Raw genomic sequence first — 25090 nt, 5'->3', positions numbered from 1 at the left:
CTTTAAATATTTGAAATAACATATGGCTTATGCCCGATGGTGCACCACCATTTTAGCTGGGCAGTAAGGGCTTATTTAAATACCACATTTCCCGATCGTAGGATCGGTCGAGGTAGTCCTTTTCCGTGGCCGCCTCGGTCTCCCGATTTTAATCCTCTCGATTTTTTATCAAACTCCTATAACTAGTAGGGAAGAATTATTAAATCCCATAAATTACATACGCCGACATCATTAGAAATGATCACCACATGTTATTTCGAGTACAGCAGAGCAATTTCAGAAAATGCATTGAAGTTCAAGGTGCACATATTGAACATCTTACTTAAGAGTAGTTTTTTTTAATTCTATAAAAACCAAGATTTTTACAGAAATATTAGTATCACATTTTCGATACAATAAATGTATGGTGGTAATAAAATTCGATATTCTCAAAAACGGTACAATATATCGACTGATATACGGTAGGTATACCTTTTTTTTAGCAAAGTGAGTATGAAAGAAAAATGTCAAATTTGACATCGCTGTCAAAAACGTATACAAAATGGATAATTTCGTCTGCTCCTGTATAATCCACGCATATTGAATATTAGTTTAAATTTCGAAATGAGCATTACCATGAGTTATTTTAATTGCCTAAATTTCGTTGTTGTCATAGTAACGACAGAAGTTATAATTGGAATTTGTTTTTCAAACTTCTTTCTTTGAAGGCGAATAACTCCACAACGAATCCCGATAGGAAAAAAATTATGAAGTACTACACCTATTTTGACCTTCCCTGTATACTCCTTGATTTTTGACTTGACGATTCCGGACACCCTGTATTATCAACTCTTGTATTTTTATATTCAGTCTAAATAATTTCAAAAAAATTTCCCTAAAAATCCTATCATATGACAACAATTTTGAGATATGTAGCCTCTTGGCTATGGGTATGGTTTTTTAGAAAATTTTTTGAATTTATTTTAGTTAGCCAAATATATTACCATTAAAATACTATGAAAATTCATCCGTTTCTCGTATGTCATGACCGACAATTTCAGCAAAGTAGTTTTCAATTGTTAATATCTCGAAAATAGTAAATAAATAAGAAAACGATCATTAGAAAAAAATTAAGAGTTCTTTCCAGTTGCACCAAAACAAGGCAATTTTTGTAATAAAAAAAACAGATATGTAATTTTTTATTTTACATTTGAGTAACAGTCACTGAAATCAGTCTCAAATTTTAATTGTCTTCGGTTGTTAAAAAAAAATGCCCTTTTGACGTACCATTGATTACCTTAAATAAATAATAAATATGACGTGAAACGACGATCAAAGTTACAAATATCTCTGTAAAAAAAACCTCTTTGTTTTCAAAAGTACACAGTCTCCTGTTATATTTTTTATCAATTTCTTTGTTCTATCTTTAAGAATGTTTGTGAATATTACGATTTCCTATTTAAATAAACTACTACTAATAACAGTCTCCGATATCAAATTTGACTCGCCCTGTAGACAGGGTGTTTATTAAGTACTTGTACAAATTTTAAAGGGTGAATCTTTGACTAATTTTAAGATAAAATTTAATATAAACATACATACAAGATCAGAGCGTCCAAAAAAAATTAGTTTCAGCAATTATTGTAAATGTTATTAACTTATTTATAGAAGTAGTTTAGTCTTATAGCTTTTTTTCGGGAAAAAAATTCTATTAGAAGTTTCTCTGCGGAATATTGTTCAGAAACGTGTTATAAACAAAATATCAAAAAATCTACTCGAGACTAGTTGGGAAACTTTGTTAAAACAATGGTCAAAATTATGAAAAAGTAGTTTTTCGACTGGCGTAAAAAAACTGTTATTCATAGAGAAAAAAAGGTTTATACAAAAAAGGTAGGTATTAAATAAATCTGTAAAATAAGACAAGTCCGATTAAATTCCGATAATTTGTTTATGCGCAAGAGCTCAAAAATGGTCGAAATTGTCCGCTTTTTTCAATTGCTAATAATTAATGCAATTTTCATCGCAGACACTTGTAATTCAGGATTTTTGAAGCTTTTTGCACCCTTAATAAGTGGTAAAAATTTCAGCCCAAAAACTTCATTAGCTTGGCGTTGGCGGAATTTGTTATCTAAGAAGATGCTATTTTCAATTCATTTTTCCCAAGCTCACAGGCGTTGTAGGGTTTCGATCATTAGTTGTTTTTGTACCTAAATAGTTGTATTGACATATGCATTTACTGATAATTTAATTTTTCAAATTTAATTTGTTTAAAAATGACTGAAAAAATGTTAATATTTATTACATCGTTAAGCGCGCATGCTAAGCCTCGCCTTCCCCACTCGTTCGCTAGACCAAGTAATAGAACGCATCGCCGCTATCTTCTTTTTCGAAATTAAATAGTTGAATTCACCTTAATGTTAATGTAGGACATGAAAATATAGCTCTTAATGTATACTCTCTCCAAATTTCGGCTCTTAATATTAATAATTAAGGTCACTGCGATTAAATAAGAATCTAAGTTTGTCATATCGCAATACAATCAATAAAAGACGCATTTTTCACTTGTTTTTCAAAAATTCTTAATGATTTAACTTCCAAAATTTCAACGCAGGTTTAACTATAAAAATGTTTTTTTTTACATAACGGCACCTTTCAGCGACAAATACTAAAACTGAATGGAGAATAGGTATGTTTAGTGTTATGTTATGTTATTATGTTATTTAAATCCAGGTACAACACTATATGTATCGCCCTCTAACATTAAACAAAAAACTAAGTACATATTTCAGTTTCTCATCATCAATGTTTCCAGTTTTCCGAATTTCGTTAAATTGCCATGTTATTGAACAAAAATATCGTCAAAATACCAAACAGAAATTTTTTTTAGACGCTTTGTATCTCAAGAACCAAGCCTTTGCTGATCCATGTTCATATGAACTTTTTATCTTAAAATCAGTCAAAGATTCACCCTTTAAAGTCTGTACAATTACTTAATAAACACCCTGTATGTTATCTAAGTACTACATCATATAATTTATCTAATTATTTGTCTTGTAATGATTAAAGAAGACGACGTTTCAAATTCGAATTGCTGTATTAAATTCATTTTATAGCAGACAATAAATAATCTAATCTGTATGTTGTAGGAATTATAGTATTACTGTATCACTAAAATTATAAAATATGATGTACAGAGATAACATCTGTATGATATACTTTAAATGCGTGTTTTCGTTCGGTAGTATTAGCATCATTTAAATATTTGAAGTTGATTAACCTCCGAATTCAATATAATCAAATGGCAATCAAATTGACCTGTTTTAATGCATAATTTAACATTATTAAAAAGATCACTCAATCTAAACACATAAAAGGTACTGACGTTACAAGAGCAAAAGTTAATGGACTTGTAGAAAGTCTCCAGCTGTATATTGAAAGTCCTGTTAATGTTTTGCAAGATCGGAATTACATACTTGTATGTCGCAACTTTTTTTGGTTGATAATTGAACTTAAGTATTCAAATGTAAGTTTAGATATACGTAAGATGTGATTTGATTTTAATAAATAACTTTTCAGCTGTCGCATGTCGTGTTGGAAGCTGTATTTCTTCCACAGAGTTGGCATGTTGATAGAACCAACTTTCGCAATATTACTGAACGTTATATTGTTCAAAAGAACAGAGAAATTCTTAGTGAATCGTCTAATTAATTCAACATTTAATTAGTCGAGCAAATACTAGTGAAAAACAATGAATTTTGTAGCAATCGGAAGTTCCTTCAGGGAAACTTTTTACTATCGACAGATTCTTGACATATTTTGAAATCATAAAAACATTGGTAGTTCTGTTTGCAAACAGCGTCGACGAATTTAACAAGTTTTCCATCAAAATGTGGAAGCAGTCGCCCTTCGCTATACGATAAAGCAAAAATAACCGCTGTTGGCTTAAGGCCTACCCATTCCATTGTTGCCGGTTCTCAAGCGCTCTTACGGGAAAGTGATATGTGTTTATATAGGAGATTGTATTTGCTCAACGCGGATTAAACTCCTTCTCTGTCTATATGGAGCTGTCCTCCCACATATCACTCCTGATTACGAAGATGAGGGAAACTTCGAACAAGTAATAAATAATGAACAAATACACCCACATAAACCAGATAAATCGATATGTGTTCCTCTAAAGAAGCCCGTACACGTTCAGTTTCAAGTTGTTTTGCGACATCTACACTAAGTAAGAAAAAACACAAAAACAATAAATGATACAATTTGCCTGTGTGCTCTACAATAAATACTTAAATGTATTTCAATCAGTGGTGTGCTAAACGCAATGTTAAAAGTAAATTGCACTGGATAAGTCGACTACTTTGTAATCAAATGTCAGATATTTATTACTGTTATACGAAAGGTGAACGGCGTATTCATATAACTTGTATATTTACAAGTTAAAAGTCGTTGTATTGGATTTATATATATCTGGCTTTCTCTTTGCCCTCCTTAGCTGGTATACTTAACTACTTGTTTAATTTTATCTCACAGAAAAGAGCGATAATCCATCGGTGACTAAGATGCAGCACAGCGTAGCTATTTAACCATTATCCATCATTACATACGTGCTTTTTGTCGAAATATTAGTCATGTGGTCAATTTATAAAAAAAATAATTATAGTTAAAAATGAGCATCATTGAGGAAAAATTGGCGAGATAAAACTACTAATAAATGACATTATTTTTGTGTAAAAATGAAAATAATAAAAAAATTATAAAATTTTCCGTTTTTTTTTTGCTAAATTTTTAAATCTCTAAACAAAGGTTATAACTAAAGGGGTGTTCAGACTTTTTGATTGGTTGTTTTTAAAATTAAGTAATAATTTAATTAATTGCAAATTAAATAATTTTTTTTCTGTTTGAAATTATCTTGCTTCGTGTAAAACATCTGTTGTCTGACGAAACAACGAGATTCACAGGCGAATTTCACTGGAATTATTAGTTTCCAGTTCATTGACCATTTTCTATTAAGATTTTCGAATACTCTGATAATTTTGCGGATGAGTTTACCAGAAAAGATGCAACCAAGGAAAAAGTGAACCAGTTGTTGACGTTATATAATGCCTCCCATAGATTATGAAATATTAAAATTTAGTAAAGCGCTAAAAAAATTGTAAAGAACCAAATAAGGTTAGGAAATCGAAATTTAAAATGAAACGATAATATGCATATAATTAAATAGCTTTACAATAGAATAAAAATATTACAATATATACAGGGTGGCCAAATGAAAACGAAGCAGAGCCATTTTCAGGAACTGCGTCAAGATTGTAGAAAAACGCTCAGACCCGTCGATTTTAGAATAAAGGGGGACATTCTTTGCTGGTATTTTTGACTACGCCACTTTCACCCCCAAGCAAGGGTAAGCATCACCCCAAAATATTTAAATGGTATTGGGGGTTGAGTAATATTTCTTTTGAAAGCTCTTACAACATACTTTAAATTTTATAATTCCGCCCAATACTTATTAAGAATTTTGATTTTAAAGTTGAAACTTATGTACAAACAATTAGTAACGGTAAAAATGTCAGTCATTCGAGTTAAGTACGCCAATGGTATAAATTTAGTATTTCTTGCGTTACATTGGTTTTTGGCGATTTGTTATCACTTTCGTAAAAAAAAACACAATTGTAAAAAACAGAAATGAATGCTATACACACACAATGAACGTAAAATTAGTGGATTCCAAATTATTTTCTAGTATTATTTGGAAGCGTTGGTTGGTAGTTTATTTAATTGTGTTTTTGAAAATTAAACACTATGGTTTATTCCATTGCGGAAAGGGTAGATATCATTTCGCTTTACTTTATGAACAATAAATGTGCGAATAGAACAGCTCAGCTATTTAATGAACAACATCAAGATCGACATGTCAGGAGGAAGTATGTTCTAGAGTTAGTAAAAAAATTTCAAGAGACAGGGAACGTAGCCAATAAAAAACGAGAAATTGAAAAACCTATAGTTAATGAAGCTAGTGAAGTTGCAGTTTTGGGACAAGTTCATCTTGATCCTACATTAAGTACGAGGCAGCTGGCATCTGTGTCTGGGATCAATCGAACTAGCATACAAACCATTTTGAAGAAGAATAAATTCCATCCATACAAAATACATTTAGTCCAGGAACTTCATGAGGATGATTATGACCGCCGTTTGCAATTTTGCGAAATAATGAGTGAGCGAGCAGGGAACGATCCACAGTTCCTTTTTAACATCTGTTTTTCTGATGAATGCAGTTTTTTCTTGAACGGGACGGTAAATCGTCACAATTGCCGCTATTGGTCCGATTCAAACCCAAGAGTTTTTCACGAGGTGCATACACAGCAACCGGAAAAATTAAATGTATGGGCTGGAATTTTCGGTGACCGGCTGGTGGGTCCTTTTTTTCTACCTGGTAATTTGACTGGCCAAATGTATTTGCAATTACTGGAAGACGCTATTGACCCTGCCTTGACTGATATTATTGAAAATGTTCCAGAGTATGATGAAGATCATTTGATTTTTCAACAGGACGGTGCTCCTCCGCATTATGCGTTAATTGTCCGTCAGTATTTGGACCAACGTTTTCTACGGAATTGGATTGGGAGAAGAGGCAGCATTGAGTGGCCTCCACGATCACCGGATTTATCGCCCCTTGATTTCTTTTTGTGGGGATACCTAAAAAGTAAAATCTATAAAACACAGCCAGCGTCGCTGGAAGATTTGCGTCAAAGAATCGTCGACGAATGCCGTCGAATCACTCCGGAAATGCTTCGGAATGTGCGCTAACGTTTCGAACAAAATCTTTATTCTTGTATGGAAGCGGGCGGTCATCATTTTGAACATTTAATCAACTAAGAAGTAAGTAAGCAACTAAACATAATTTAAATTTTAAAATGTAATTATTTTCAAAGTATTGGGCGGAATTATAAAATTTAAAGTCTGTTGTAAAGAGAGTTGTAAGAGTTTTCAAAAGAAATATTACTCAATGCCATTTAAATATTTTGGGGTGATGCTTGGGGGTGAAAGTGGCACAGTCAAAAATACCAGCAAAGATTGTCCCCGAAATCGACGAGTCTGAGCGTTTTTCTACAATCTTGACGCAGTTCCTGAAAATGGCTCTGTTTCGTTTTCATTTGGCCACCCTGTATTTAAAAACAAATTTATTTAATCCTAACCACCTTTGTCACATGCACAAACAGCAATTTACCATCGATGAAAACATTATTTTTTAAAGTTATTGCTTGTAAATGTGATTCCCAAAATGTTGACCTAGTTCCAAATTCAGTCGATAGTGGCGCTCTAGTCATACAAATGAAGTTGGTAAAACGAAAGAATACAAATTTCTATATTTACTCCTTCGCAAAGATGAGAATCGGCAATTTTAATGTTGTTATCAGCAACTACCACTTATTCTCACGGTACAAGCGTGTTTCCTAATCATTATAATAGTCTGCTAGCATTCGTTACATCGCTCTCGACTGTTGTGGGAAATATATGCATAAATGACTCGTGTTCGAATAAGTGCAAGCTGTATTCTACAGTCTAGTTTGGCATAAATGTGATATTTTAAGTTTAAATTGCAAGATAAAAGAAGCGGTAATGATCGAGTTTACAAATAATACACTGAGTTTGTTGTTTTCAGAAAAATAAGCTACATCCGTCACAATAATCCTATTTGTTACATCCTAGTTACTGGAGCCAACATAATAGAAAGAGAATGATTCTTAGATTTACGCTAGTCAGTTTGATTGCGTATAAAATTAAATTGCAATTTCCCAGATACTGTTTTCCGGGAATTCTAAAAATATTCCAGAAACAACACGTCAATTAAATGGTTTCGAAGTAAACATTGGACGAAATAAATCTTCAACATTTATCGCGAATGATTCAACTTGTTCGTTGCTTTTATTTTAATAAACAACAAAGTTATACGATCCTTTCTTATGTCGAAAAATAAAGCGGATGTGGGAATAGAATGATATTAGTACATTTTTTTAAATGCCATTTTTCTGCTGGAAATATTAGGTTTTTCCACTGCCGGGCAGTGACCCCGAGTAAAACTCTGCCCACACGAAGCGATTTGTCGCGCCACACATGATTTTGTGTTTGAAAACTGTGGTTTTTGCTAGATTTTTCTATTTGGCGTAATTGTAACGTCAATTTGAAATTTTAGTGCGAAAGTTTTGATTCTCGTTTTAATTTTTATTCAGCTCATTTTTGTAATTACTATGGTGTGACATCTGGTTTAGTTTACTTATTGTTTTCAACAAATTTCAAATATATCCATTTTACACAGATTACCTTGGATTCATTAATAAATTATTTTGCACTAGCTCGAACTAAATCTTCCGGATAAAAATGGCAGCGCCACTTGTATCAATTTTGTGGGGACCTTGATTAATAACGGAAAACATAATTTATGACTATTATAATCACAACCTACTATAGCGTAAATATTTCGTTAGGACATGATGTATGTGTGACATGAAGTATCGATTCCAACAATTATTTCCGAAATTTAATTAGTTGAAGAAAAGATCAGCGCAGGAGATAAATTACATGAAATTCGAATATCAATTCACTACAGGGTGAGTCAAGAGAATCGCGGCAAACTCCAGAAATGGAGACAAAAATATTAATCCAAGATTTTAAAGAAGCTTCTTCATCAAATATCCTTACAGCGGAATATAATCAAATGGACGCGATTCGTTGGACATAAATAGAATCTGCGGTAGTCGTAATCTGACCCGATGCTCTAGACTATTATTCTATCGGGGACGTAATCTAATTTTAATTCGACGTACGGAGTAGGCTGCGCAATTTTTTTCACCGGCTACAGGTGAAGCATACCCATTAGTAGATCACGTCGAGGCCTAATGGTCAAGGCAGTCCGGTTCACATACATAAACCATATACACTTTCACTTCTGTAAATGCCACAATATGGAGTGGTTATGGATAAACAAACAGTGTTGCATATATAGACCACACTTTCTTTTGTTTACTGTATCGAAGAAGTTGTTTCGCGTATCATTTTTCGGACGGACGAATTGAAAATAGTCCTACGGCCACTTAGTTGTCTAGATTTGATTCTCCTTGAGTTTTTAAAGAATTGTTCTCCGTACGTCGTTTTTTATTTAGTGTGGGAATTCTACTTTACCGATTTAAAAATAAACTAATGTTATATGAACTTTGGCTTTCTCCATTCTTGTTTCATTTTATGCGGGAATTATAATTTCCCGAGTTAAATATAGACTAATGTCATATGAACAATTTGTACGTAATTTCAAATCGAACTGTTTTCTTCCATCATTAAATAATCATTATAATGGCTTGGTTCCGTCCAGTTTTATGTCATTCGTTCGATACTTGTGAACATTTATTTACTTGTTGATTAACTGACGTCAGTACTTTGCAATTGTTGTAAAAAAGCGCATACCGGTAGACTACTATGTCGATCGTATCGGATAATTGTTATTGTGGTTAAATTTAAAAAAAGTCTACTCCATTCTTAACAGGATATTTCAGCATTCTGGCTGGTCGGTTAATGTTTAATAAATATAACAAGCAGATTGTGAATTTGCAGTTAATAACATTGTGTAATCTATTTATGCATACACAATTTAAAAAATCGTAATGATTGCGCTAGAAATTGTATATGAAAACGCTGTTAAAAATAACTTTAACTCTATAAAACCCGTTATACATGGCGATTATTTTTTACTTTTTCATGTTTTATAACGAGCGTTCAAATAAAAACGTGGTCAAGTTGGTTCTGAAAATTTGGACGTAGGGCGTAGCGTATAGCAAATGAACTTAAACGTCATCTGTCAAAGCGCTATATCGCCGCTATCAATTTGAATATTTTCGTTTTAAAAAGCGTTTAAAATGGTGTTTTCTCAAGAACAAAAAGTGTTTATCATAGAGTCCTACTTTAGAAATGGACGCAAGATTGATGGAATATGGAAGTATTCTATTGAGGAATGTTTCATAGAATTTCAAAATCAATTTCCCGGCGTTGTTGAGTACAAAATTTTTCAAAGTGCAGTTCAGCGTTGTGTTAATGTTTTTCGTGAAACGGGCAGTGTAACAAGAAAAGAAGGAAGCGGCCGACCTAAAAAGCGGACTGAAGAATTAAAAGAAAATGTCCAACAAATAATGGAAAATGCGCCAAGAACTTCTGTACGTGTTTTATCACAAATGGTGGGAGTATCAGTCGGTACCTGCCACACAGTGTTAAAAAAAGATTTGCGTTTGTTCTCCTATCGTTTAACTTGTCAGCAAGAACTTCATGAAGTTGATTTTCCGCGACGGGCTGTATTTTGTGAATGGTTTTTAAACAACTACGGTGAACTTCATAATATCACCTTTTTTTCTGATGAAGCCTGGTTTCATTTAAGTGGTTACGTAAACTCACAGAATATGAGAATGTGGTCTTCTGAAAAACCAGATAACTTTTTTGTCGAGGGCCCTCTACACGCTCAAAAAATTGGAGTTTGGTGTGCTCTCAATCGAAGGAGGATTTATGGACCTATTTTTTTTAATGGTACTCTTACTGCGCAAAGGTATAGAGAAGAAATTATCGCTCCTTTTGTTAACCAGCTGGAAGAAAACGAAATTACAAACTTTTACTTTCAACAAGATGGCGCAAGGGCACATACGGCAGGCGAGACGATGAATATGTTGAGGGAAGTTTTCCAAAATCGACTAATAAGTCTCAATGCTGAACATGAATTTCCACCGAGGTCATGTGATATTACGCCGTGTGATTTCTTTTTGTGGCCTTACCTTAAAAACACTATTTTTGAACTGCCTATTCCTGATTTAAACCATCTGCAGGCTCGACTTATAGACAAGATTCGTGAAATTAACAATACCCCGAGCATCTTAGAAAATGTCTTTAATTCTTTGAGGAACAGGTGTGAAAAGTGCTTGGAACAAGGAGGGGGACACTTTCAGCAGCTGCTTTAATTTATTGTTATAACAAGGAGGGGGACACTTTCCGCAGCTCCTTTAATTGTTTGTTATTGTTATCACGATTATTCTTTAAAATAAAGTTATATAGTCATTAACGTTATTGAAACTGACAGCTGCTATACAGCTCGTTGAGAAATGAGGTTAAGTTGGTCGCTATAAGCTACTCCCTACGTCCAATGTGTCAGAGCCAACTTCGACCACGTTTTTATTTGAACGCTCGTTAGTTGTTTTGACAATTACTTCGCTTGTAAACTATCAAACTTACTAAATTTTAAATTGCTAAATTCCTAACGCATTGCTGTTTTACATACAAGAGACAAAACAGCTTTTTCGAATATTTTTATTATTTTTCGTGTAATTTCAGAATTATGATCTAGTTAGAGACGCTACAGATATATCTACCTATATTTAACTGATTAAAAATATGCGTGCCCCCTATTTTTTAAATTACATATTATTACATAAAAATATTTTCGCAATAAGTTGGTTAAATTCCCGTGAAAAAGAAACTTCGCATTATCTTGGGTGGGGAGAAGTACGGCGAAAATTTGCCGTTATAACAGTTCCTGTTGAATTATGAATAAAATTTACACGAGTCTCGCTAAAATGCCAACAGATATTGCTAAATGTTCTGAATATTCATCAATAAACCGCTAGTTTCTCGAGGATTTCCTAAACGGCCTCGTTAGTCGCCCGAACAACCTCAATACGATTACAAAAGGTCGTTATGATCCTCCCACAGGTTAATAAAATAGAAATACCACCAGGGACTCCTTGAAATGAACTGTCAGCAGTAAATTACTGGTTAGTAAATTACATACTATATTTTTTATTGAAATGCATCTCTCTAAGTATTATTCTAATTACAATAAATTTTCTAAAAGAAAAACCTTTGATTCAATACGCTACAGGCTAAGTATCAATTTATTTAATCATTTGTTGTGATGTGGACAAACGAATAAATGTCAATGTGTGGCGTACTTAAAATTCGGACGATCAACAGTAAAAACTGTAGTAGGCTATAGCTCTGTTTTCTTCACGTCACTTTTTCTGGTTCCGGTTCGTCATCCTGGCTGTATAAATAGAATAATATAAGAATGTTATTAAATGAACACCTCTAATATGATGAATGATCTATCCATTCTTATTCTCCAGGATGTGATTCGTGGGTTTCTGTATCCAACTATGTATTGTTGATCTTAAATTATCAATTTTTGTTTTAATGATCGTTATTTTCTTCAAAAACTGAGGTCGGTGAGAATACCTAGAAAAGTCTTTCTTTTTGCCATATTTTTTTGTTTCTAAACATTTTGACACAATAAAGGTGTTCTGTATCATTGAACATTGGAAAATTTATGTTTGTAAAACGAAAATTTAATTAAAATACCATTGTGTGTGTTTCCTGCAAATATTTTTACAGAAAAAAGAATAAGATGTAACCAAAAAAAGAAGTTTAAAACATTTGGCGCGAATCTGTTATTTTTTTAAAATTTGGTCGGCCATCTTGGATCCGCCATCTTGAATTTTGCAAAGTTGACCTTGGAACCGTGATCAGCGACCTCGAAAACGCCTGTATAGAAAATTTGGCACGAATCCTTCCCAGAATCGCCAAAAATTTTAAAAAATTAAAGGAGCAGGTTTATTGCTTTTTAAACATAAATTAATGATTAAGAGAAACAATTTTTTTTGGGTTATTTTTCTCACAATTTCGCGTTAAATACTCGAAAAAAAAAATTCAAAATTTTGAAGTTTAATTTTTCAACATTTTTCAAAATTTTAAAATAATTTCTTTTCCGACATTTGAAATATTCAATGTAAAATTGTAAAAAAAGGACACATTTAAAAAAAATGAAAAATTTGATTTGTTTCAAAACTGTTTTTTTTTAAGATTTTTGCATCACTAGACAGACTAAAGTATTTCCAATAAAATTTTATCGGATTAAGAAAAGTTATTTGAAAAAACAAAATCTTTTCCACAAAAATGAATTACTTTGGTTTTATGACCAGTCAATTTGTCATCCCAAAAAATCTTATATTTCGTATACGATTCGATTAATGTCATAAAATTAACGATAATATTATCTAAATTACTGCATTCTTCCAACATAGTTGTGAAATCAAACAATGCCCAATAAAGCAGTGCTTTAATTTCTCTATCTATAACCGTACAGGGTGATTTCTATATCGACAAATATAGCTTCATTTAGCGTCATTTAGTTTTTATTTTGAATAATAATTTAGTACTAGGTATTTCTGGCATTATCCATTACTAGTTGGAGTATGTAGCTCATAGAAAAGGCATTTCTCGCAATATTAGCAGTTAGGACTCTTGTCTTTTACGTACTTTGACTTCATTTGATGAGATTTTTTAGAACAATAATTAATTTGATTTAATTAGGTGACTAAAGTGTTCCATACACTATCCGTACATTCTTGGGACTTGATTAGATTGTTACATTTAGGCCCGGTACTTAAAGTCCCGGTTAAGCCTTGGTTAAGTAATGACACGATTAGACTGTACATACTGATTTATTTCATTAAAATATATTCGCAGTCTAATCTTCACTTAACCGAGACTCAAAGTACCGAGCCTTACGCGAACAAATGATGTCTATCAGGATTAAGCAGTTTGAATTATATTAATCTAAAAGCATTTCTTACTAAAACTAAACTGAAAGGACTTTGACGCGCTATTGTCGTGAAATATTAAACGACCTGTGTTTTGTGGGCCAAAAACCATATTTCCATATCGTTCCTATACGATTTACTCTGGTTCAAATGATTTGTAGGAGCAAATATGAGAAGATTAGGTTAAACTGGCATGTCCTGTCATTTTATTCATAAATGTAAATCTTCCAATAATGTAACGCCCTTCAAAGAGCATTAGTAATGAAAAAAATATCAAGTGAATAATTTCATAAAGTTATATTGTCGATTTAACTGCCGATGAATTATGATTAAAGTGAATAAATAATTCGAATGTCTACATACTTTCCGATAAACAAATATAAAAAAAATCAATACTTTTTCCTTCGATAAGAATTATCCGTTAGTTAATACCTCAAATTAAATGATCCAAATACACATTTTTCTTAAATTTTACTCAACATAATCCTCGCGTATCAATATTGAAATAGGTTAGTCATAAATTAGGTGTATTCCTATAATCTCCGTGTATGAATTCCTTCGACATGTAACACATTTCAAAGCACCATTGTCTCGGTACTTATAGTGGGACTTTTCAAGGCCTCGTTCCTTTTTAATCGTTGCTACAGGTTGATGATAATAAAATATAAATCCTTGCCCAAATCGCGCAGATTAAGGTATAAACGATATAATACGCTTCGCTGAACAATAGCCAGCGTATAAAAAGTTTCAATTTCGATAACCATTATAAAATTTATGAAGCGGCAATAAATTGTGATCATCCCAATTTTATTTTATGATGGGTCTGTTAAGTTGATCTGATTCAATAAAGCGTATATTTTAAGATAGAAGACGTTAGTAGACGTTCTTAAATATACTTTGATAAAATGCAGCTTAAATTAATATCAACGTTATGATGTGTTTATGAATTATTTTTTGTTACCTATGACGTCAAATATCAATATTAATTCACCTCGTCAAAGTGGATAAAAACAAGGGAAATTCGTGGTTTCTAAGGACATTTGAAGAATGATTAAATCTACTGGCTTTATCTTTACGTGAGTGATATTAATGTAGCCAAATTTTAAGAATATATAACTTTCAGATGGATTGCGAAATGTAGTAGGTATAATTTATGTTACAACCCATTCTTATCAACACCTTACATTTATTACCAAGTATTTCCGTTAATAAATCCGGCTTAATCTAGGTATATTTATAAATATTCTCCACTAAAACGCAAATGAAGGAAATAGGGGTAATTTTTCTTTTGGCATTATTCAAATAGGACTTATTAGGACAAACATGGGACATTGATACAAAATAATATTACCTACTACAAGGACCAGAATTCATGTAAGGTCTATCAAATTCAAAATCTAAACAAAAAAAAACTTTGTTGATTCTGTATTATCAGTAAAGCCTTATTGTGGTTCTAACACTATAAACCCACAAAACTCCACATTCAAATACAAGTATGACTTGATTGATTTCTTGTACAAACTAGACTCTATCCAAATCTTGTATAGATTATTGTGGGTATAGTGCAATAAAATGGAAGATTTTCACATTGATATTTGTAATATTAATAGTCAATCAGAAAGTCCTGTATACCATACAGGGTATTTTTAAGAAGAGGTCAAAAATCCAATGGCGTATTCTGTGGTCAAAAATAAGTATTTCTTGTTATATAAATGAGGGGTCTTAATACAGCCATTGTCCAGCTACAGCGTGTCGAAAATTAAAAAAAATCAGTTTTTAATTTTTAATTTCCAAGCCGTTTGAGATAATTCAATCAAATTCATATTTAGTATGACAGAAGGTATGAAACAAAAAATTACCAGCTTTAGAAACTTACCTGTGGCGGTAAGTAAGTAAGAGATAATTATTTGCCTAAAAAAAATATATCTTCACGTTTTGTTTCTTGATCAAGTACATTTTTACGATATATTACATTACTTAAAATAACAACAAAACAATTAATTAACAATGAAATTACTTTACTATGATTTATTATAACAAATGTTGGAAATGGCCACCTTCAGCCAAGATATATGCTTCAGATCTTCTTAAAATTGCAGCTCGAAAAATTCCAGCTATAATTTGTTGACGTAAGTGCTACTCAGATTGAATGTGAACCTTGTACACTAATGTCTTGAGATGTCCCCAAACAAAAAAATCAATAGGGTTCATATCGGGTGATCTGGGTGGCCAAGGTTTACCTGGTTTTTGCGTGCCTTGTCCAATCACGTTATTACCGAATCTTTCATTTAAAGATTCACGAGCACTTACCATTTAAGATATATTCTAAAACATATTAACGCAGTAATAGGAGCTGCGATGGTCAAAGATCCGTACCATGGATGTCTGTATGAGTCCATTAAAAAAAAATACAGTAGGTATATTACAATAATTATAACTATGTTCGTGGAATAGAATGTAGCACTGTCTTAAAAGATATAGGTATCATTGAGCTCCGAGATATCATTTTCTTCGTGTGGTGTCATCAACGAAGGCTCCAATGTCAGACTTACTACCCCTCATCGGTCACAATAACCACAAATGCCATAATAACCACTTTATTGGAATTTTTGGATATGTCTTTATATTTTAGAACCAAATAACTCTCAGGTGATGAATGTACGTAAATCTTACACCATGTACAATATGTACTGCATGGGTCTTATAAAATAAATCGAATTACACGAGTCCTATTAATGCCAGTACGATTTAAAACATTTCGATGCGTGTTAAAATGTAATTTCGCCCGTTCATTTCCTCTGATTTCGATCATTCACGGTTACGGACTGCATTTATGACCGTGTTCTCCTAAATGGGCATGTCTGAAGTCCAACTCTAATGTAACATAAGACTGCATCGATCAAGGTGCCAATTTGCCGCATTAGATTGATTATTTCAGAACAGAAAGAAAGAAGAGGATAAAATAGAAAATTAATATTCCCAATGGTACCGGTCGTCAAAAGCTCTTTGAACGCCCAGCCAAATTTTGATGTCTGTGTTTTCCGATAAGAACTGAGTATGCATTCACTTCTTAGTTAATATAGCTACTAAGTAAATTATTTATTTATGTATTTATTTGCTCTTGAGATATCCAACAGGCATAACATCACAGTTGAGAGTCGAAATTGATGCCATAATCAAATGTTATAGCTATTGTTTTTGCGGTAAAATGACATGACAATACACTTGGTAATATTGAGAGGCAAATTGTTTTTGTTGCACCAGTTATTAATTGAGGAAGACTTCTACAGTCCAAAACAGAGTTAATGTGACAAAATGTTTTCACATCATCGGCCTATAATAGGTATTGTATTGTTCATTAATGTCTTCCGTGATATCACTGATAAAAATAAGAAATGGAGAGGTCCAAGTATTGATCCTTGAGGAACTGACTGACTGATGGTTTAAGGAATGTATTTTAAAACTACGATATTGCACATATTGGGATCGTTTTTTGAATTGGATTTAATTGTATATAAGTGAAACTTCAATACCGGTAATGAACTTGTTATAAACATTTCTCTTGTTAGTTTTAACGGATGACCTTACGAATTCTTAATAATTCACCTAAAATTTACCTTTGTTTGTTAAACCACTTTTTAAACATGTCAGTAGATTTTACAGTTACAGAGTTACAGAAGAATCTCTCTTAGGTGTAACACCCTGTATTTTCTATATTATTTCTTTAGTAAACCACGTAGAGAAAAGCAGTTTTAAATCTAGGAAAGACATGTTTAAACGAAATTTCTTTTAAAATATCAAAAAATATCAACAGCTTTAGTAACATCGGGAACTGACGATAAAATTGACCAATAAGTTCACAATAATTCTTCGCATATGGCTGGAAATTTTGCCTGTTTATAATTACAAGATCAATATAGAAATTATTTGTATTTAACAGAAATTTTCTTATCGTTACAATTTTATCGCCGTCTTCAGTAACATTCTCGATTCCTTTCCATTGACTGACCCAGATCAGTTGATTCTAACGGAACGAATTAGAACGTACCCAATCGAGCGTATCATTAAAATGCAGCGTAGAACTGCGTGAGAAAAAAAATAATGAATAACAATTAGATTGGTCGCTGATAGCAACTCCTAAGTGTATTTATTTAAAATTCAGAGAACTTCCAGTTTATGGTAGTGCTCTGGTCGTCAATCTCGCCTTGCATCTTTATTAAAAACGGTAATTTCACTTTAAAATTAATTTCTTACTCAGCAGTGTAATAGCAGTTCTGTTTTACGACGTTTTAACTTCTTTCTATGTGTCTGCGGGAAACTTTTCCGTGAATTCATTAGCATATGTAATAGTTTGTGATTAAGAAATTAGTACGAACATACTTCAGTTGCATAGTGTAAAAGTTTTTTGTATAATATCTTGGTTATTGAGCAAACTGACGTCAATTCGGTTTTAGTAATGAATCAAAACGACCAAAATTGGGCCATAGTCCAGTAAGAGGTGGACAAAAACGTCGTGATTGTGGATATTTTCCGTAAAACTTCATTTTTTTTACAAATCTGCTACAAATATATTAATAATAGCACTAGCGTCTCATATTAAGAAAAAATAATAATTTACGTCAATATTAAATAGGAAATTCATTTTCAATGACATTCATTTACATCTTATATCAAATAATTAAATACTTTACTATGAAAATGTAAATGTTCTATTTAAAAATTAAAACGTGGTTAAGGAAAATACGAATTCACTTGAAAATTGTAATCTGTTTAAAATTTAATGTGGAAAAAATATGTTTCTGGAAAAGAATCATGCTATTAGTTTTACATTTCATGTAGGTATTTTGTAATAAAGTTAGAATAGCTATGTGATGTATGGTGCAGGTTTGGGAAAGTAATATATCTTCATTAACTAAGTTCATAAATGTCACAAAATACTTGTTATTACTCAATACGAATGTCAAACGTATAACTTTTGTGCTTATAAAATGTTTTCTCATTCAGAAAAAGTTAATATGTTGCTGAACTACGGCGAGTCACAAAAAAATTCAAGAATAGCTGTAGAGTTATATCGAGAAAGGTACCCAGAGCGCCCCATTCCTAATCATAGAACCATTACAAAATTGGAGGCGACCTTACGACGAAATGAAGGTACATTGTTCGGAAAAATCAAATAATTGACCGAAGGGTAAGAAACAATGTTAATACAGCGCTAGACTGTTACAGTATTTCGAACAAAATCCACGAAATTCTATACGGCAGGCTAGCCGAGAATTGAATTTGGATAAATCAGCCGTTCAACGAATTTTAAAGACCAATAGGTATCATGACTACAAAATTCACAATTTGGAGTATCTACTAGATGGAAGGCTAGGGTTACTTGCGACTTCAGTTAGTCACAGAATTATCTATATAAATGCAAGTCCAGTCAATTAGGTAATTATTAACATGCCATAGTTATGCCAAAGCGTCTCGATATTCAGGGTTCCCGCCAGTAAGATAAGAACAGAAACGTCTGGACCCAAGAAATGGGCGTGTCGAAGCGAGGTGTCGGATTCAGGAGAGATCTCCGAAAAAACAGGCAGTTTTTCCTTGGGTTCCACATTGAGCAGTCTACTTAGTTTTAGAGTCTCAGGATAATTTAGTAATGGATAAAGTCATTACAAATTTTACTATGGATCGCGCATTCCCTGAATCTATACAACCAACCACTGGATTACCTTGTACATGAGCGACATATTCATTCTCTAAACACACAACATTTCTAAGTTCCCACGTATTAATTAAAGTGTAATGATAATTATAAACTCCCTTTTGAGAAGTTAATAGTAAACTCTTTAAAAAATTAATCCCTCAGGTTACAGATCCCACATAATTTGACAAACTCGAAAATCTTAATGGAAAATATTTTGAAAAACAATAAAGCCATATACGACGATTCCTTTCTTTTTTTGTTCTCTATTTCCGAAATATAAAAAGCAACCTTCGTAGTAACAATATTGCTTTTAACATTATTGCAGTGGTGTTAAATATATTCCTTTATTAAAAAAACATGTTCTATTATTATTAGTACTCTCACTTTTAGGATATTGCAAAATATATATATATATATAAAACAAACCTTTGAGAAAAATGACATTGTAAAACGAGACAAATTTTTACTGAGTAAGAAATATTTAAAACATGTTTATTCCTATACAATTCGCTACACTTTCGATTCCATCTTCTTCTATCATGAGTCTGCAAATACGTTTTCAATACACTTTCACGCCTTGGTGCCTGCTTTAATTCGATTTTATTGAATTTTTCACCTTTTAAACACCTTTTACGTCACACAACCTTCCAAATTGAACACTCATCTTAATTTTTCAAGTTTTAGAGATACAAATTTTGTAAACAAAGGTAAAACTTCCACACGGAAATATTATTTTTTCCAATGCCATCGCTAATGCGTTTGATCTGAATATATTTACACCTCCAAGTTCAAATAAGAAATCAGGAAAAAAAATAAGTTAGCATTCGATTTCCGCAGACGTGTAATCGATGAAACCGTTAAAATTATTCAGATCAGGTGTTTAGTGGCTTAGCAAATAGAATATTGATTAGATATTTGTCGAATTCCTTAACGAAACATTCAAATAACGTGTAAACATTATGAAGTGATTTAGACGAATTGGGAAGTGAATTTAGTTGAAGGTTAGCGATTAAAGAAATAAAAAGATAGTTTTAAAATATTATGGTCGCTAGCAAGACTTAGAATTGTTGTGGTATAATATTATCCGCTAGCATTCTGACATCGTGATAAATTTTTTGTGAGAAATTTTTAATTCAGTTTTGAATTTGTAAAAATGTGAGAGTTATCTAAATTTTTAGTTAATTTACAATAAATGAATGCAGTAATAATATCTGCGTACAATGCAAAAGCAAACATTTGAAGTTACTAGTGGGTTGACGTTCGATCACACTCCAGGCTGGTTCCGCAAGGGTTCTGCAATGATGTGTCCGTATTAAATTGGGAAATTGGCCTTCGTAAATTTTGGAATTAGTTCATTTTCCGAAAATTCGGCTGTGACTCAGCAATCGGTAGCGTGCTCTGCTACGGCTGATGGGGTTTAATGGCAATCGGGGCTTCGTAGGAGAATTTGGGGAAAATTTAAGAACACTGGTGAAATTTGGTTTTCCCGCTTTGCGCCTTCTAGAGAAAATTCGATGTTCCATATATTGACCGTAAAATTTCGAGCGTTATTGTATAGTTGTTACGATCTCAATTGGAACCGCATAAAAACATTTAACTCATAAATTCTACTAAATCCATAGACGTCTAGAAAAACTTAGCCCTGCCTCGTCTAGTTATACTATATTCCGAGCTATATTACCATATAATTACCATACGATTGTCAAGTTTTTTGTTTAAAATCGCATTGTAATAAAGCATGCCGTAAAATATCTAAAGATGTATAATTATAATCAGGATAATCGCTTAATTTATCTCGAATCATGTTTAAAGTAGGAACTTTATTTTCTTTATACATATTATAAATTGTGCGGCGCATTACATCTGGTAAAATCGCCAATTTTCTTTAATTTTATATTTTTCCGTTTCCTCTTTGTACCGTGATCAATCCTTCTTTAATTACGGGATAAATTGTCGTTTTTCATATCTTAGTTAATTCGTTAATCCGTTTCCTAACTTTTTTATCACATTGTTCACTATTTTCAATTTTCAAACATTCATATATTTAATATAATTGACTTTGTACGTGTAACTCTTTGTTTTTAAACTCTTGAGTTTGTTTCAATGTTTTCGACAAAAACCGGTTCCACTATTTTGGGATTTTCCCGAGTTATTTCGTTATCCTCCGCTTCAAAGAGTCTCCAGAGAGCCACGCTAAATTATTAGATAATTACATATAACATTTATTTTAATAACTATTACCCTTTACTGGTTACGATATGAACAAATAATAATATCAACTAATAAATAATAATACGTATTATACCAACAACATACCCCGCCAAGCAATGCTCTGCACGGCACTGGCAAAGCGGCAAAGCTAAATGAACCCGTGTACCATACAAAAAAATTATTTGCGACCTAGTGGACCAATACAGGTTTGCTTTGATGACCAGCGCGCCGCCGTCAATTCTACATCAGGCGGACTATAGTAAGATCATATTCGATGCAAAGTAATAAATCATTGTCTGTCAAGAGATCCAGTGACATTCGCTTTTAAGGGTTTAAGAAATTGAATAATTTCTTTATACATTGTGAAGGGACGAAGGGATCAGTTCACGTCTGGCACCCTTGTTGCTACAAAAATTCCTTTCTTCTATTTGACGTATAACTGACCACTTCGTACACTCGATGCACCTGGGCGACTACAGCTACTACGAGAACACAATCGGTATGATACGGTATTTCAGATTTAACATTGAATTTCATTTTAAATTTGAAATGGTTCACCTTACACCTCCTAAAAATGATGACACGATTTTCCTTTAATAAAAGGCCGACAACTTTTTGTTCTACTTTGCATCGAATACGATCCTACTATAGTTTACCTATAACGGACTCGCCGAATTTCTATTCGAGTATAAATTACGAGACACATCATGGTCAAAGCATAGGAAGAAATTTCAGGAGAAGTGCATACGGTCCTGTGCTTTAATATTTACAGGTTCCCATTGACATTGTAACAACCATACTTTTCCGGATCTTTGCTAACTAACAGTGTTCGCGCAAATGTGCAGGATTAGAAACATACTTGAAATTTTGAAAGAAGTTAATTTTTAAATGTTTTATACAGATTCATATCTTTTTAAGCGGTCTTTTTATTTCTTTCTTCGCAATTGCATTTTCTTTATAATTGCAGTTGATAAAATTCCCGTAGAGTTCATTCTTTGCAATTTGATACCAAGACCCATTAACATTTCAACGAAATTATTAATAGAATTCTTATAATAATAATTGTAGCTATAAGCAGTGTAGGCTTTCTCTGTTGGACAAATTGGGGATTTGCCTGGAGTCCCTACCAATAATCTTTAACTAATTTTTGATCAACAGTAGATAATTTTGTTTTAAGGCTAAAAGAAACGACATTTTAAAAGAAATATATATACAAAGAAACAATTTGGATATTACAGCTGCTTGAAAAACAAACCCTGTAAAGTCTTATGATAGTATAACCCGCCACTGGTTATAAGCAGTGTTGGACTGGTCCGCTGTGTCGAAAATAAAAATGTTTAGTGATATTATGTTTACATAAAGTATTAAAAAAGTACATTAACTACAGACCCCCCCTTTTCCAAATCATTAATTTTTGATTTAGCGTCACTTTTTAGATGTCATGTTATTCACGAATTCAATTACTTCACGTCATTTGATGAATTATTGTGGACGTAAAATAATACAATTAAAAAATTACACTTGTCGATCCGAAAGTAAGTTCGTAAAACTGCAACATTTTTTTTATTTTAACTTCGACATAACATAGTTGCCCTATGGGCAAATATGCACCCAGTCCACACTCGTTATTAAAATTGTACTGTATTAATAAAACTATTATATTCTTATAATTAAGACATATTTACATATTTTTGTAATGCAATTGGAATGTGTAGAATATTTTGCTACGATTGTGGACTGTCAATAGGTTTTTGCTGATTTTATACGCTTTCCTGACCGGAGTAGAGCTAATGACGCATAGGAGTTTTATTTGATCCGTTCCGTTTAGTTTAAACATAATTCGTCTTAATGCAAGCCTATTAGACAAAACGGTTTTATTAACTGGTGATTATGCTAATGATCCTCTAATGGTTTTTTCGAGTGCCCTCTCATTAACATAAATCTTACACATTCGTAGATAATCTAAGCTGGAACAAGTGTGATTCCGTTTAATATGCAAAAATGTTAATGTATTCACTGATTGTTGGATGGATATGTCCTTTTATGTGATGAAAAAGTAGTAAGAATAGAACATTATCGTCCACTGAAGTCAATGTTTTTTGTGCTCGTTTTCTTACGTAGACATTTTTTGTTATTAATTTAATCAGTTAGAAATTTGATCGATCATCTTTACAGAAAGCAGGTTTCGTTGTTTTAAAAATAAAAATGTCTGTGCTTCTGTTTTATGTATTAGATTAATAATGTGTACCTCTCGTTCAAGGAAATAAGATTAGTACAGGTTAATGGTTGATATTGAAGGAGAGATAGCATATTATTATTCTGTGGTTAATGAAAGATGGATCTTCAAAAAAAATTACAAATATTTACAACGTGCCACCAAATTCTATTTAAACAGTAATTAATTATCTGCACAACACTATCAAAAGTGGTTTCCAGGAAATTATACAGGGTAATTATTTAAAAAGTTAAAATGTAATATCAAAGTACAGATTTTAAGAAAAAAGTGTTTGAAATTGCTGTATTTAAAAACACTATCCAGTTAGACTACTGTAATTTGATATACGATTATTTACTCAGTATTACTGTGGCGTTCATAGCGCTCTTATTATCGTGGCTTATTGTTTACATCTGCCTTACAAGCGTTTCTACGACCTATGCGTATAGCAATGGGGAATGAATAGATATCATTTCATTTTAAGGCGAAGCAAGATAAAAAAAAAACATTAGCAGCCTCTCGCTTGTATGCAAAATATTTTCTGCTGCTACATTTGAAAAATGAAGAAGCAATTTTTCTAGAGCTGCTTTTATAATAACTTTTATCTTTTGCAAAGTAAGCACATATCTACATAGTGTTACATTTACATAAAGAGAATATGAGATAAGATAAAAAATGAGATGGTGTCATCTGGACAGCAATATAACTCATATTACAGTCACTGCCAATAATTTATGACTGCAAGACTAGGAAAAAGAAGAGACGTTTGTTTTGGTTTGTCAAAACTGGATTAGACGTATCCAAGTGTATTTACGTGTCAGTGGATATAATTTTGCACAGTTTTTATAATATCACGTAAGCATTCATTAACATTTACTGATTACATTTAACAATGGCAGGAATTAATAACAGTAATAAAAGCAATAAATTCGTTAAAATATAATAACTGTGATAAAACTCTACTTATTTATTACCTGGTCGAATATTTTTTTGAAGTATTTATATCCATTATACCTTCTATAATTTTTTTTTGATTAATTGTGAATCCCACTCACATTCCCGATCTAGCTCCAGGTTATTTCTATTTCATATTAACGAATTAATTCTCCAAAAATATGCAATTTTATTACCTATACATATTTATACACAACTGGTACCAAAAACGGTTATTTTTGTCTATTACTAACGAGCTAATTTTGGAAAATCTGGCTGATGTCACGTGCGACATTTACACATCGCAGACGGCCGATTGAATTGCTTTTTTTTTAGACATTGTTTTGGATCACTCGACAGTGCATATTGCGATTAACCAGTCAAGCAGATATATGCATTTGGCAAACGTCCCAACCTCGTTTACTATTTAGT

At 32.3% G+C, this 25090-nt stretch overlaps 1 protein-coding gene across 2 annotated transcripts in view; it reads left to right on the top strand.

Annotated features, from left to right (window-relative positions):
* Positions 1–25090, top strand: part of LOC108917584 (venom dipeptidyl peptidase 4) — a 53162-nt gene that overhangs the window by 2014 nt on the left and 26058 nt on the right. Inside the window, exon 1 of one of the 2 annotated variants that reach the window (XM_018724273.2) lies at positions 24498–24580. The exons of the other annotated variant lie outside the window; for it this stretch is intronic. The gene's annotated coding sequence lies outside the window, so the exon portion shown is untranslated. Of the gene's footprint in view, positions 1–24497; positions 24581–25090 lie in introns of those variants that run through there. 2 annotated transcript variants of the gene reach the window in all.

This window comes from Anoplophora glabripennis, unplaced genomic scaffold (genome assembly GCF_000390285.2).
Source record: "Anoplophora glabripennis isolate ALB-LARVAE unplaced genomic scaffold, Agla_2.0 scaffold80, whole genome shotgun sequence".
NCBI lineage: Eukaryota > Metazoa > Arthropoda > Insecta > Coleoptera > Cerambycidae > Anoplophora > Anoplophora glabripennis.
Note: the sequence above shows the minus strand (reverse complement) of the source record. Positions and strands in the feature narration are given on the sequence as shown.